The sequence below is a fragment of the Drosophila grimshawi genome, unplaced genomic scaffold, assembly GCF_018153295.1.
Source record: "Drosophila grimshawi isolate 15287-2541.00 unplaced genomic scaffold, ASM1815329v1 contig_311, whole genome shotgun sequence".
NCBI lineage: Eukaryota > Metazoa > Arthropoda > Insecta > Diptera > Drosophilidae > Drosophila > Drosophila grimshawi.
This window is the reverse complement of record NW_025063098.1, coordinates 21,718,704-21,735,555: the sequence shown is the minus strand read 5'-3', so window position 1 is coordinate 21,735,555 and position 16,852 is coordinate 21,718,704. Positions and strand designations below refer to the sequence as shown.

General features: G+C 43.1%; 1 protein-coding gene across 8 annotated transcripts in view; it reads left to right on the top strand.

Annotated features, from left to right (window-relative positions):
- The window catches only part of LOC6568284 (polypyrimidine tract-binding protein 1), a 167,642-nt gene that overhangs the window by 113,153 nt on the left and 37,637 nt on the right, over positions 1-16,852 (top strand). The gene's annotated exons all lie outside the window — the stretch shown is intronic.

Below are 16,852 nucleotides of genomic sequence, written 5' to 3'. Positions count from 1 at the left end.
TGCTGACACTCGAGCAGCCGAAGTTATACAATTAGCAGCAGTGAGAGAGAAACCAAAAGTTACACAGCCGGCATTTCAATGAATTTTCGAATTTGCCAACCGAAAAAGTTTGCTCAGCTTAGCTCAGCCCCCAAAGCAGACCTGACTCACAACTCAAACACCATGGGGCGGGCAGCTAGTTGCAAGTTGCTAATGAATTGCTGTAACTGACTTCTGCGCCCAGATTTATGCAATGAAAATTAAAAGGTAAATAGTAAAGGCGCGCGCTGGTTGTGAGCTGCCAAAGCAAGGATAATAGTTGTCAGCCTCAAATTTCCCCCATTGGCTTGCCTCCCCTTGTCCGCCCAATATTCTTTGCCTGGACAAAGTTTAATCAAGCGCTATTATGTTTGCCAGAACATGGCACTCCCACTCGCTTCTGCAAGTTGAATCAACTTTGCATCAATTTCAATATTCCCACTGTTTTCATTTAATTTCAGCAACTTAAAACTTAATTGTGTACTTCCGTGAACCGCTGCAGCGCACTTGGCTGCTGCTGCTGCTGCTGCTGCTTCTGTTGCTGTCCTGGCAGTCAACTCCCCAAACTCCCCACTTTGCTTACACCAAACAGTGCCTGGCAGCTGCCTGGCGCTTTATGCATTTAAATTTGCAAAAATTAAAGTCGCTGGGGTAGCATCGAGGCGCGCAACAGGTGGCCACGCAAACTCATTTAGGGTATTTATAGAGGGGGGTGTGGCGGGTCCTGAGCTCGCTTTGTGGCCGGATGTCTGGGTCTTGTAATTTTCACAGCAGCAGCAACAGACAACGACAACGGCAATGATAGTTCCCCAGTTATGAATGGCAATAGCAGCCGCCAGCAACTGTTGTTGCTGCTGCTACAAGATATAAAAACAAATAACAAAAAATAAAAAAATAAAACAAGAAAAAACAGCGACCCTACCAGCATCATCATTTAAAAGCGCATTAAAAACTTTTTAGATTAATTTCACTGCTGCGTTTTATTTTGCGCTGTTGTGTTATTTACTCTTGCTGCTCCTGCTCCTGCTGTTGCTGCTGTTGCTGTTGCACGCTGTGTTTTTGCTTAATGCCGCGCACTTATATTCAGAAAATGCAGCAATTTAAAAATCACGCATTAAATGCAGCTCAGCAAAAATAAAGAATTCCTTTATATTATAGCATAATCTTGTGCGCACTGAAAAGTATGCTACACATTTCTTATTGTGCGTTTCATCTCATATTACTAATACGTTTTCCATGTTCTATTGTTGGCTGGAAACGAGTTTTTGGGTTTGAACTGGAAATTCATGGGCTAACATGCAAAGTGCTGTACTGTTTTGTTGTTGTTGTTGCTGTTGTTGTTGCTGTTGCTGTTGCTGTTGCTTATGCTGTTAGCAACTGGTAGCAGGTGGCTGCTGCCATTCAATAGATTCAGCCTTTCACATTCACATTGCCAAATCATCAATATTTTTGCAAAAATTCATGCATGTTGCATTTGGGCGCCCCAAGAGCAAATACGACTGTCGAGCGGTTTAGAAGCACACCCACACATTTAAATGCACATATACGTAGACAGAGTCGCTCGTACAATCATTTTCAATAAATTTATCTGCAATATTTGTTTGCGCATAAAGGTTGTTCATACAGCAAGTGGACGCACAGAACTCTTGGTCTGTCGTTCCTCAAATTCAATTCCATACTCACGTATATACACATACACCCATAACTTTGTGCGTCATTCATGCTGCTTAGGTTTAGCTTTAGCTTCCATTTCAATCGTCAAATGGAAAATCTTTTTTTCAAGTATGATTTTATTTAAGCTACACGTGAATTGCGTTCAAGGACTTATCTACAGAAGATAGAAAAGTCACTGAAAAAAGGGCATAAATATATTCCTTCCTTCAAACGCTTTCAAATTGATTTCTATGGCAATGCGCACAAATCTGCGGGCCGGACCCTTTTCGGCCACAAATTATACGCAATTAAGCAAATTTGTCTAGGGCCCAAAAAAAGCAAAATCAAAGACTGCCCGCTGATTAACAACTAAAGACACAAAACCATAAAGCAAACCGACCAAAAAAGAAAACACAGCGAAAAACAACAACAATAAGAAGAAAAAAAAAACAAAAAACGCAAACGACATGTAAATAAATAAACGAGCAGAGAACGCAGAGGCAAACGGAAAGACAACAAGGAAGCGAAACGAAATGAAACGAAACGAAACGGGAGCAAACGGGACAAAGCGACGCCGTCCGGGGCAAGTTCATTTAACTTGCGGCGTACTTCCGATTTACCGCAAATTTGAAAACCAACAAGCAACCAAAAATTTGCCCAAAGGGCAACAAACAACAACACCAAACGAACACGAATGCTATTGCCAACAAAATCCAACAAGTAAATAAGAGCACGAGTACACAGCATAACGACTAACAGAAGGACCAGACAGACGGACCTTTCGTCAAGGGGGTGGCAACAGACCAAAAAAACAAAGCCAAAGCCAAAGCCAGAAAAAAAATGTAAAATTCAATTTGAGCCCTTTTGCTATTTTTAACACTTTTAACTTTGATTTATGCAAAAATTTCCACTTCAGTTTGCAAGCAAAGTTTGTGTTTTTTTTTTATTTTTTATTATATTTTATACTCCTTTTCCACTCATTTTTTTGTGTGCTGTTGATTTGTTGATTTGCAGCAAATGTTTGTAAGCATTTCCAATAAAACCATGACGCTGGCTAAAGAGTCGTTGATTGTCAACGTCAACTCGCTATGCCTTCAATAAATCATTTCATCAGCTTCTTCTTTTTTTTTTTTTTGTTGCCGTTTGTCGTTGTCCTTTTGCTAGTTTTAGCTATTTCCTGCTGACCGCTGGCAGTCGCAGTCATTCGTCATATTTTTGTTGACTGTTGTTGCTGTTGCTGTTGCTGTTTGTGTGGTCATAGTCAACAGCACTTTCACTTGGCTTCCCTTTGTTTCTATTTTATCTATTCTAACCTATTACCTTGACACTTGTCCTTCCACGTAACCACACAGATACACACACACACACCTGTACCTGAAGAAATCATTAATCACTCTGGCACTGTCAGTGTTTATTAACAGTCGATTAAATATCAATTGAAATTTCACATATTTAATTACATTCTCACCATGTCCTGGCAATAACCAATAATATTATTCATGAACCAATAATTATTACACAGCTTTTTTTCAATTGCCTTTGTCATGTATATTGCATAATTGCCATATTTATCAATTGTTGATTTTCAGCGCTTTTTTTCGGTGTCAGTTCTTGTTTTTTCTTTTTTTTTTGTCAAACTCCAATTGCCAAGTAACTGAAATTGGTTCGGTTAATTTATCATCCAGTTTGCTACATAATTTAATTGCTGCAACTGGGCGAGCCAACAAATGGCATTGCATACCTTTAGAGGCGTCAGCAGCAGCAGTAGCAGCAAGAAAAAATGAAAAAAAAACCGATGTATTAATAAACCGGAAGCACAGCACAGTCTAACCGGAAATGAAGCAAAAACACTGACACACAGACGCACAAACAGGGGCATTTGGCATGTGGCATGTGGCGGCTGATGCATTGCTTAATACAAAGTTGGCCGCCTGGGTTGACCATTCGCAGTTCTGTTTGTTTATCTGCGCGCGAAAATGCATTTTTGCATACAACATAACCGCAACAGATGCGGTCGCTTCAATATAAATGCAGTTACAAATGATGCCTCATCCCCATGTGTCAGTGTCTCTGTGTGTGTGTGTTTGTGTGTGTGGTAGCGAGTGTGGTCTATGTGTGTTGTGTGTGTGCGTGTGCGAGTGTGTTGCGTGCATTGCGGTCATTACAACGAAATTCGTTTGCAATTTAAGCGCGTTGCGTTCGGGCCCATGGTCATGGGGTATTTTTTATGGTCATATTCACAGATATGGCCCCCATGTTTCGCCATGTTGTGTTGCCTGCTGTTTTTATGCTTTGGTCATTTCCGTTTTGTTGCCCTTTACCGTTGCTTTTACTGTTTTTGTCTGCACATTACATACGCCCTGTCATCATCCTGTCCGCAATTGCTCATCATTGCAGCGGTCATGTGTCTGTGTCTGCCTCTATCTCCGCCTCCATCTCTTTCTCCCTTTGTGCTGTGTGCTGTGTGCTGTGCTCTGACTTGGCCTTAACTAACGCCAGTTGGCAACTGCACATTTGCAGCGCCCAAATGATGATGATTAGCCAAAGCGGCCATGTATTTGCCCAATCCAGTTGAAGTGGAAAGCTGCTTTTCCGCTTTGACGAACTAGAGACAAGCAGGACGCATAATGTTTGAAGCGCCTAATGAAGAGCAAATGCAAAATCCGCCAATACCAACCTGCCAACTAGCCAATGACGTTCATTAATTCGCATAATCAAAGCGAGGCACTCGCAGGCAAAGCCACTCCTTGCCAAGGTTCGCATCAGTGGAAGCGAATTTGTCACATGATTAGCGTATCCAATCACACACTGCTTCCGCTCTGATGTGGTTCTGTGCCCTGACATGGCTGACAGGGCGTCAAGCGGCAAAGCCTTAGCCACGGTCCGCGCAATATGCGACTAAAGTCTAAAAACCAACTTTGCACCATAATTTGCAACCGGCCATCGGCAAGCAATATGGCAAGCCGAGGCATCCAAACGGAACAACCGCCTCTGGCAAAGCGCCAATAGACAATGTCCTCTGCATATTTGTCAAATAGCAGCTCAAATCTCGATGTAGCCGCTGCTTATATCGTTTTCCAATGATTCCAGCGAAACCTAGTACACATACCCACACACACACACACTCATGCACACAAACACACACACACTCAGAGATGCAAAACTGAAATAGAAACTGCAAAGTGTTGCTGTTCCTCTTGTTTGGCCTGCCTGGCGTTGTCCTGTGCATGTTGGCTTTACCGTAGAAAGCAGATAATTTGCTTGGGAATCCATTTTCCGCTTGTTCTGTGCCTCGTTGGGTTAACAAACGGTCCCATGAATTCAAGTCTCTCTCGCTCTTACCCAGTCTCTGTCTCTTTCTACCATGTGTTGTGTGCGGCACATCCAACTTCATTTTGCCAATAAGAGCGGCAAACAATTGAAGCGACAACAACGGCTTCAAGTGCCTCACTCATAAGTCACGAATGTAGCTCAACACTAAGCGGCTTTGTGTACTGCTGACGCCATAAATTTAAGACAAAACAGTCTATAATGTTCCCGAGTATATACTAATAAAACGGCTAGCTAAATTGTTATGGGCGACAGATTATATACAACCGGAAGTTAAAGCAACTGCTACATTTCTTCATGGATTATAGTAGATATGCTGCATGCTAATTATTTGCCAACATGAAAATGCTGCCCGTCACTCGCCCAACTTTTATCTTACGCTTAGCTCTAATTGCCGCTTTCCACAAATTCGTAGGCCTTTTTCCCCTGGATTTCTCATAAGCTGTAACTGATTTGAGCTTCTTAAAAACCCAAAAAGCGCCTTTATCGCCACTAAAGCATTTGGCAAAGACGTGCAACAATATTTCGCCACATTTTGACGAGCGCACATCAAACAAACCAAAATTTGAGATGGCGTTCGACATCATCAACTTGCTGTCGAAACATCATCGGCGGCACAACCAGCAGCAGCACTTAGCAACATCGTTGCGAGCGGCTTAAGTAGTCAGCGTTGTTGCCAGTGATTACTGAGACTACTGCTAGTCATGGTCTAAACATTGCCATTCCATATTCATAATTGCTAATGGAATATGCTGTGGCAACCACAGACGACAACGACAACGATGACGACGATGACGACGACGACGACGACGACGACGACGACGACGATGACGATGATGACAATGATGATGATGATGATGATGACGGTTGTGGCCGCCCGGTGATTATGAGCAGCCCACTACAAAGTGCCAGTGCCATTGCCAACCTAGCTGTGTACCTCGACACATACATGCATAAATACATAAGTATTTATGTGTATATGGCTTTGGTGTCTTTCGGCTAGTCGATGGGCGGCTGTGGCTCGGCAGCTTGCAGGCGACAGGCGGTGTTTCATTCCTCGGAGAAATTAATTTGCAACTTGTGAGACATTTGCCGTTGGCGTCTATTTACATTGTATACATTACGTATACGCCCAGCTGGCTGGCAGTGCTTTGAGGTTAGGTTTTTAGCGTGCGCAGCTGTTGGATTTGGCTACCAGTGGTTGCCGCTGCTAGTGTTACACTAGAAACTAAACAACAACAAAAAAGGCGCAACGAAAAAAAAAGCGAGACAAAAAATAATGCTCAAGAATTGTGTGCTAATTTCGAGTCGCTCGTCACCTGCAGCAGTTTTCAGTTTTTGCCACCGCTGCTGCTGCTGCTGGCTAAAGTTTCTCGTTGCTGTTGTCTGGCAGCTTTTTGTTAATTGGTTCAGTCACCTGTCTCTTGATCTGCCAGTCAAGCGCACACGACCCATTGCCACCAATGCCACGAAGAGAACGGATGGAATGGTGAACGCTCCGGCGAAACGGGAAGGAAGGAAGCTAGCGCCCATCACCCAATGCTCCCTGCTCAGTTTGCCCAATGAACGTTTTAGATTACAATAGCGGACGGCCCGGGCGGCCATTGGGCGACACATTAGCCCTTGTAGGGTAGCCAGACTTTGAAATGGTGTGCTGTCGTGTGCTGTGGTGCGATGTGGTGCTGCGGCCGGCCGCCCAGCAAGTTGGATCGACCGCAAAGTTAGCGTTCGTCGTCGTTAACTTAATTGGCCATCACCACCCACTTTGCGGGTTTTTATGACTACGGTGACGACGACGACGACGACGACGACGTAGAAGTAGAAGTAGATGTAGACGGTAAAGTTGCGGCCCGGCCTCAGAAAAACAACAGCAATAACGGTAACTTTGTTAGGCGGCGACAGCGTCAGCGTCGCCTGTCACATTTTTGACATTTTTATTCAACATTTTTTGCTGCTATTTAGCTGCTGTTGTTGTTGTTGTTGTTTTTGTTGTTATTGTTGTCGTTGCTTTTTGGCTACGCAAGTATTTTCGATAACTTTTTGTTCTGCTGTCACCTGGGCCATAATATTTGGCGTTGCCTACTTTTAAGCGCCAGCTTTTGGCTAGCCCGGTCAGCTCAGAGCGACGACGTTTCCGCTCGGTTTGCCACGGCTTTCTATTTCTATTTCTACTTCTATTTTTTTTGTTTTTTTTGTGGTATTACTTTTCTCTCTCTGTCACTCTCGCTGTGATTAATAGGTGTGTTAATGGATGTCATTTTGATGTTTCCGCCAGGCGCATGTCCGCCCCAGCTGCTTCTGCCGCTGCCCCTTACCACCCACTCCCCCCAGACTGACCCACTGGCTGTCGTTTGGCCAGCCGCGGCTGTCTTTATGTTTAATTTGAGCATTTCTCTCTAATTTTTAAGGCTCGTCATTAAATGTAGATAATTTTTTATATTTCACGGTGCCCGTCGCTTGTCCATTTTCTATGGGTTCTAGGTTTACGTCTCTGTCCACCCTCCCCGCCCTTGCCCCTTTTTTTTCATGGCCTTTGGCCCTGGGCGCGTCGTAAAACGTAAATGTAACGAGCCAGCTACATGACGAGGGCTGATTGTGGATAAAAGAAATGTAGGCATGTGGGCGTGGTGGGGGTGGTGTGTTTTGAGTTGAAATACCACAGTTGTTAAAGCCTTTTATTTGTCGTAGACAAATCGTATAGGTATTTTTAATTAGTCACACAATGCATTTTTAAAGCGTGCGCCCAAAGCTCCCAACTCAAATTGCTGGCAAAAGCTTTAACCTATGCCCATTATGTGTGTGTGTGCGTGACAGCAACTACATGTGTGAACTGAATGTATTTACGAAATGCAACACGTTTTTTTTTGTTTTTGTATCCGCCCCCACCAACAGATACGCCCCGTCGCTTTTATTGCAGCAGCCGGCGCAGTAATCGATATGTAAACATGACGGTTCACATGTGGTGTGTTTCACAATTCGCGTTGCTGTTGCTGTTGCTGTTGGATAGTGTATAAATTTAGAAGCATTCAAGCTAAAAATAAAAAAAACGAGCAACTGCAACACAGACAGCAACAGCGACAACGACAACGACAGCAGCCGACTGTAGTTCTTTGGCATGCAAAATGTTTTTACATAAATCAATTACTTGCCAAACATTAAGCGCAGATGCAATTGATTTACAGACGTGCCGTTGCATGCCTATATTTGTAGCTCAATGCTATTGAAATTAAACCGGAAATTAAATTTAGTTTTGATGGATCAACTTAAGCGAATGGCCGAAAAACAATTGGGTTTATGCGGACTAATTACCATGCACACAATTTTTATGCGTATGCTGTTAAATATGATCAATGTCAATCATTTAGCTTTTGTGGCGCATTAGTTTGTCATATAAAATCGAATTATGTGGCAAATTAATTAAGATTTGCAGGCTTAAATTCGAATTGATGCTCGAAAATGGCGAGATAGCAGCCAAATGGTTTTAGCAGCAGCAGCAGCAGCAGCAGCAGCAGCAGCAACAGCACCAGTTGTGGCACACGAAATGTGGCACCTATTTGTGGCCAGAAAAACGGACATCAACTTTAGCTTTAGCGTCCGAATTCTGGCAGCACAAATTTGTCACAACAATTTGGGTGGCTATGAATTGATATAAACGGTGGGTCCGACGGAAAGTACGGGCTCCAAAATATAATGCGCTAAATAAATTGCGAAAAATTACATAAAATATTTAAGCGCATTCAAGTGTGGCGCCATAAAAAATGGCGTGGCATTAAAAATTTTGGAGTGAAAGCAAAGCGAGCGGCAAATGGCAGGCGTCAAGGTGGTTGAAACGCCATTTGCCTGAATGCGAATGAAGCGAGAGGCGTTGTGGGGGTGTGGTGGTGTGGTGGTGTGTGGGTGTTGGTCTGTCACGGAGTAAGACTAGGGCGTAAGATGCTTTGGTGTTTGGGTTGACGGCGTGTCAGACAGGCGAATAGACAGGCGCAGCCAAGATAGACGTCGGGCGGTGCGGATGGGTATGGTGGGGTGTGGTGGCATAAACAGCGTCAGGCAAGGATAACAGCAGCAAATAGCAAATTATATGTATAAAACGAAATAGCAGTTGAATATTAGACATTTGAGAATTGGCATCGCAAATTTTTCATTGACTAGCAGTCGCCCCACACCAGCGGCCGCTAAACAACAGAAGAAGAAGAAGAAGAAGCACAAAGCACAACAATGCCACCTGCCATGCAAATGTAAGACATGTGTCCTGGAGCGCAACCCCATTCACCATTCTGTTCCCTTTTTAAACTTGAGCAGACAAATAAAGCGAAATACTCACTGTGCCTTTTGCTGCTGCTGCTGTTGCTGCTGCTGCTACTGCTGCTGCTGCTGAGTGTGTGTTCCAACTCCAGCTCAGACGTTTTTAATGCATTTTTTATTTGGCTGCCGCAAAAAACCAAAAAAAAAAATAAAATAAAAAACAAAAAAAACGACAAGCAAATAGATGCACATAAAAATAAATAAGGGACCCACACTCACACACACTCCCGTAAACACACACACAGCATGTGAAAAGGTCGCCCATATTAACACTCCGTGTTCCACCAAACTCCAACCGAAGAGGAGACGCGAGCGCAGCATATTTTGTTTGTTTGTTTTTTGTTTTTTGTTTTGGTTATTTGCTATTGGCGCTGTGTGTCCAGCCGCCATAAATTTCAATGCTGCTAAATTTTGTATGAACTCAATGCTCGACCTGGCGGAGAGCTGAGCAATGCTTGACCCCGGCACGACCTATGGTTGGGGCTAGGGCTACTGCTACCACATACGTTTCTCTACGTGCTTCGCCTTTGCTTTAAAAACGTATAATTTATTTTAAAAGAGACCCTCAACACACAAGTCAAATGGCCCAAAAAAAAAGAGAAGAAAAAGGTAACCGTAGCCATGTCCACAAAATCAATATGAAGGACCAAGATTTATGCAGCCGGTAATCGTTGCTCAGCTCACATCTACAATCCCTGTCCCAGTTACTTGACTCACTCTCTCCCTTCCTCTGTCTCTGCCTCGGTATCTGTATCTGACTCTAGCTCATTAGAAATGCCAAACAGCATATGCCTGTCATTTGCATACACCTGTAACACACACACACACACACACAACCATACACTCGCATACACGCACAACTCTTTATGTATGATGTCACATTACAGCAGAGTGAATATCTTAATAGAGACGTCGACGTCGACTGGCGGAAAAAATTGCCAAACTTACCGGCCGTGCGTGAGGGCCGCCACGCCAAATATCAATGAAAATGTCATACACAAGTAAATTTGCCAAAAACCTAAGATAAAAAATACACATAACGTGCCAAAAGAAAAAAAGAAGGAATATGTTAATAAAAAAAAACTGTTGCCTACCATTGAGCGCATAGCATTTTATTTCCTACTGCACTTGGCTGTCCTCGCAGCGTTAAGAAGTCAGCCAGACAGACAGAGACAGAGACAGAGACAGAGAGGGCGACAGAAATACAGACAGATACTTGGAACACATGTTTTGAATAATTTATGCGGGCGAGCGCTCGAAATGTGTCCGCCAGGAGTTGAGCCTGCTATCCTGCCGCCATCTACCGTCTCCGTTTGCGTCGTCTCCATTCCACTTGGCACTAGGCCAGGCAAACTTTTTCGCACATACACACACAAGCACAGACACACACACACACACACACACACACACACACGCTTACACTCCAACTCACACTCGGAGCGGAATGAAAGCAAAAAGGTGATAAATGCATAAGCAGCAAACTTTTTTCGCCTTCCGACTTTGCTTCTCGATTTCACTAACGGCCCGAGACGAGTATGAGTGAAGTGGAAAGCACGCGAAGGAGGCAGAGCCTCGGTGTGCTTGGTAAAGTCTCACTAATAGCGAAATTGGTACAAATCGTTTTGGCCAAACTTGCGCAAGTTTATTATGCCGCACTCATTCACAAACAAATACATTGCTAGAGGCGCTTAACAGAGCCTGACTTTCACTTTCTAATTTAGCAGCGCTTGAAATGCTTATGCAAACAAATTGAAATAAAAACGAGAGTTTTTTGAATTCTCGAAAGCAATAAAAACCGAAATGTAGATATTTTTAGTAGCAGTTGCATCAAACCGTCTCGTTTTAAGTAAGATAAGATAGTGTTCTTAGAATACGTATTTGACTTTGGTTGGTCTGAAACTGACAAAGGAACAGCTAAAACTAGAAGAATGCTTCCCGATCTGTTAAATAAGATTGAACTTGCTGACAGCATCATAATTTATTATTATGTAAACAATTTTCCATTCAGCCAAAAACATATTCAAATAGCCTGCATTAGTTTTTAAGCTGTTAATTATTGACTTTGTATTCCTTCATCCCATTTAATTATTTTCTATATCGTCCAGAATTGGAATACGGAATTTTGTCAGTCTATTTACATACACAAAACTTTTACGTGAAATTGCACTCATATATTTTTTAATAACTTTCATTGTGGAAATTGCAAAGGTATCCAAATACACTTAAACATACTCATACCAATTGTAATTTTAGTTGCAATGCTGTTTTTGGACCCATTCCACGACGCTTTATCAACCCTTCCACACCATCTTGCCACAGTCGCACTTTTCGCCCAGTTAAATATGTACCTAAAATGAAATGTAAATAACGTTTCATACTCCCCGCTCCCCGCTCTCCTTTCCCTGTTCCGTCTCACTTTAGTTATAACCAAGGCAAGTGCTTTACTATATAAGTATTTTGGTATGAAACTTACCGGTCGGGTTATTGCTGGCATCTCAGGTGTTTTGCTGTTGTTGTCGTTGACTGTGGCTGTGGCTATGGTTGGAGTTTGGCAGCAGCCGCAGCTGCTACACTTTGGCGGCATTCTCATATAATTTATTGCCTTACAGCCTGCCAAGCAGCGGCAGGTGGGCCTTGAGTTGGGTCTGTCCCCCTCTGTCTCTCACCCCCTCTCACTCTTCTGATATCTATGCGTCTATTACTATGTCTATGGCTGTTGCTGTGGTACTGTTAGTGGCCGGGTAACTAGGCCTCAGCAAGCGTTTATGAACTGACACAACTAGCAAGCAAATAAGAGAATGAGTGCGTTCCGCAGCTGCTACTGCTGCTGCTGCTGCTGCCACTGCTTCTTCTTCTTCTTCTTCTGTCTGTATAAATAAAGCTTTCTAATTAGAATTTATAAGCTGCCTGGCAGCGGCAACTTAAAGTGTGGCACCCACAATTTAAAGCCAGCGGATGGCGTCATATCGGCAACTGCTGCAGCAATAATTGTTATTTCAAAGGCTGCTTCTGTCGCTGCCGCGGCTGCATTTGTCTCGTTTTATTATGGCTGCAGACGTGTGCAACCAGTTTTCCGCTGTTGTTATTTTTACCTACATACGCAATTTTTTGCACTATACGCCAGCATTTTCAAGGATGCAGCCCCCATCATCATTATCATCATCATCATCATAGTCATAATCAACAACTGTGCTGCAAACGGTCGACATCAATGGACAGATCCGTAGCACAGCACTGCCGCACAAGCGGAAATGTCGAGTCGTATCTGTGTCGCTGTGGGCTCAACAAACACACAACAAGAGTGCAGCAAATGTTTGTAGTGTTGGGGCGGAGTAGGTAGGTGTGCTGTGTGCTACAGACAGACAGAACAAACGACCACAATTGCAATGGGTTGAGATGTCGATGGGATACGATAGGGGGCAGGGGCAGTGGTGAATGAGATGGAGAGGAGTGCACTCCGGACGAAAAGCCTTTAATCGACAGCAACATATTCGATTTTAATATTCATATGCCGCCATAAATTCACAGCAACAAAGGAGAACGATGGCTCGTGCAATATATGAGGGCGTTGATATGGTCATACACAAATGCACACACACACACACACACACACACACACATACATGTATATATACGTAGAGAGTGCTGAACGTGCCTGCCATGCCTCATATTATATGATATATTGGGGTCTTTTGGACAGCTGTTGCTGGCACTTCATGAAATGTGCTTTTCAACGGCTGCGCCTGCTTTTTCGGATGCAATTAAAGCAAGCAAGAGTTGCCATTGTTCGCATTATTAGCAGCAGCTCACTTAACTCATTTAGTAAAACAATGTTGTGATACTCTGCTTCCCTACACACTCGGGTCACTCTCGCCCTTTCCCTGGTGTGCACATCACTTTAAAGGGGGCTTCATGTTTTATACATTTTTCTCTTCTTTTTTTTTATCAATATTCTGCAAGATGGCAAGTCCTGATAGAAAACAGCCATTTGTTTATTGACTTTGGAAAAATGTGCACAAGCCTACTTAATTTATGTATATTATCTTTGGGGGGGCAGTCAGTAAAAGTGAATAAACGTGAACAAATCATAACTATGGGTTATGCACAAATTGATTGTGTGTCTCACTCCCAAAAACTTGTAACTCTGCTGTTGGCATCTGCTTGATATTTGGGTAATCATATAGCATTTGCTGTTGGCCCCAATTGAATGCGTCCCAGTCTGGCTAAATTGACGGTTGCTGTGCGCCACTTTAAAGTGTCTCCAAGCAGAAAATTCTTCTTGCGAAAATGTGGAGCACATGAGCACAAGAAATTAAACAAGCGCCCTGCCCCCGCCGCCACCTCACCCGTTACCCAATTGGATCAGCAACGTCAGCAAGGCAAAAGGGACGCCGCACACACACAACAGACACACAGACACGCATGCAGAGAGGGAAATAGTGAGTGAGAGAGAGAGAAAGAGAGAGAGAACAAGCGAATGTTGCTGCTGATGATGCTGACACCCTTTGTTTCCGCCTCCGTCGTGCACTTCAAAAACTTAACCGTTAGGCATATGCGTGATTATCTCTCACAGTTACACTGTCCGACAACAGCAGCAGCAACCCCCTTAGCAGAACAAGTAGAAGCAGCAGCAGCAGAAGCAGCCCTTCAACAATTGCGCGCTGACCCAGTTACCCGGCAACAAAGGCGGAAGCAAAGGAAACATGCTGAAAGAGCCGAGACAGAAGTAAATGAAAGGCAAAGAGATGTGTGTGTGGTAGTGAGAATAAAAAGGCACATGTCATCATAGAAATCACTGAGCGCTCGCTGGGCAACAGCAGCAGCAGCAGCAGCTGAAATGGCCGCTGGCAACGGCTTATGGAAAATAGAAGGCAAAAAGGAGCAGGGAAAATTCATTAAAATGGACCAGAGTGCTGCTGCATCTAAGGGAAGCGGGTTGGTGGCAGAGAGGGTATCAGTATACCGTGTAATGTGTAACGGGGTGGCTGTTGCCAACAATGGACAATGGTCCAGTTGGGTCCCGAGGCTTATCAGTCGGAGCCATATGTGCACACGCGTTCCAGAAGGACACAGTTCATAATCAAATATTTAGCATACTTTTTAGCAGAGCACACCGAGCATATTACAATAACATTTCCGGTCAGCTTGGCAGGCAGCAACAACAACAGTTGCAGTGCTGCTCAATGTGGGGGCATTAGCCCCGCAAAAAAACCCCATGAACCATGTAATACAATGAGCCGCACAGAGTGAGGCAGACAAAGAGAGAGAGAGAGAGAGAGAGAGAAACAGAGACAGAGAGAGATAGAGTGTGTATGGAGTCTAATCCCCAATGAATGCCAGCTGGTCGGCACTTGGGAGCGTTAATGTGCCATAACGAATGCATTAGAGACTTTGCAACTTGCCAGTTGTAAGCGCTGCCATGGGAGGACATTTTAAAATTTAATTACTGCGCTCGCTTCAACCTTATGTGCATTGTGTGCATTGGCAGCAGGGCTTGCGACCGCCAACAACAATAAAACGGAAGCCTGCCAAAAAAGTATGCTACAAATTGTGCGAATTTAACTTGAATCCATATGGCACGCACCCGCACTCAACAGAAGAAAACATATGTTGCTGCCTCCAAACACAATACAACAACAATGGGAACAGCTTCTCTGATATCATTACTCAACCAACAAGCCACAAAAACACGTACAGAGTCACACACACACACACACTCACACTTGTAGATACCTATACATATATACGAGGCATGCGAGTTTCCGTTTTGTGGGCGCTGTGTGCGTGTCATGTTCGTTTTTTGTCTGCGCTTAGCGAGCGAGTGCTTGCTCTCTCCTTCCCTCTCTCTCTCTCTCTCTTTTTGCGATATTATCAAGTGAAGTGCTCTTGCGGTTTTTGCCGTTGCTTTGTCTATCATTCACACACACACACACACACACCGACAGACACACACAGCCGCCCACGTCAGACCTCCGACTTGCGCTGAATCGTGTTGCGAACTGCTGATATATTTCTCTGTGTCTGTGTGAGTGCGTGCGTTTCGGCTTTGTTATTATTACTATTACCACATGTTGTTTTTGTATTTAAGCTAATTCTTTTATGTACATAAAACGTGCAGCAACATAAAAATAAAAACCAAACAGCAAACAACAAACGACAAATAACAAAAGCAAAGCGTCGCCTGTGATGATAAGCCAAGTGGCGAATTCAAGCGTAGTCAGCAATGATAGCAGCAGCCAACAGCCAACAGCCAGCAGTAGCAGTAGCAGCAGCAGCAGCAGTAGCAGTAACATTCGCAACCCCTAACCACTGCCACCTTCCCCGTTATCGCATAAAGGTGCCTACTTCACACAAAATTACCCTTTTCAATTTGCCCGCCGTGTGCTGTGCTGCTGTAGACTGTGGCAAGCGGCGTCAGTGCGCTCTCGTTTATTGACTTTTTGTCATTGCTGCTAATGCATAGCAGTAGCCAGAAGCAGCAGCAGCAACCAGACACAGCCACACACACACACACACTAACACACACACAACCTCAAACACAGTCAGCAACAGCAGCAGCTTTATTTTTATAGCTAGCATTACGTTTAATGTGTGGCTTAACTTAGTTACTCTCGATGCTCGACTCTGACTACATCTCCATCTCTGATTCTGTCTTTAGCTTGGTTGCCGCACTCAGAGTGCGGTAATTAAGTGTCACATGTAATTACAATACACTTATGCATGTGCTGCATGCAACATGGCTTTGTAATTAGAGTTTAGCGCCAATATTAGCTCCGAACATTTACTACAAAACAAAAAAAAATATATATATATATATAAATATATATATAACTAAGCCAAGGCAATCACCCCTCGCATTCTGCAGTAGCATTTGTGGTTAATTTCAATGAATATTCTGTGAGCTTTTGCAATTATTTGCCACTCGCAAAGTTAAACTAATAACTGGCGAAAACAACAAAAGAAGAAAAGAACCACGCGCTGCTTGTTTACCAAAAACTGCAACCGGGGGATTAGCGCAAACAGCTTAACTTAAGTACAACTGTGCTCTATTTGGCCAACTATGCAGCGGGAATCATGATTAACCAACTTCACACGGGTTGTTCACTCCATTATTAAACAGCACCTGATGAGAACCAGGAACTTTAAGTTGCATCTATAATCATTATAAATTTCTAAATATATATTCTAATTTTACTTATATTAATAAATTGAAATACTCAACGTTGATTGATAGTTTTTAACTCGTCAGCTTTGGGTCCTTATACACTATAAACTTTTTAAACTAAAAACTGGATACAATGAATTTAATAAAATATGATAACTTAAAAAATAAGATGATTTAAAAATATTGATTATCGAAATCACATAGAATGAATAATTAATAAATATTAAGCTATACAAAATAAATTTAATTGTTGGTAAACAAAAACTTAACATTTAAATTAACTCGATATTTTTAGTTTTAAGTAAGCATTTGAATTTTACTTGAAATTTATGAATGCGGACAAGTATTTCTTTGTCTTTTCGATAAACATTAAGTAATTAT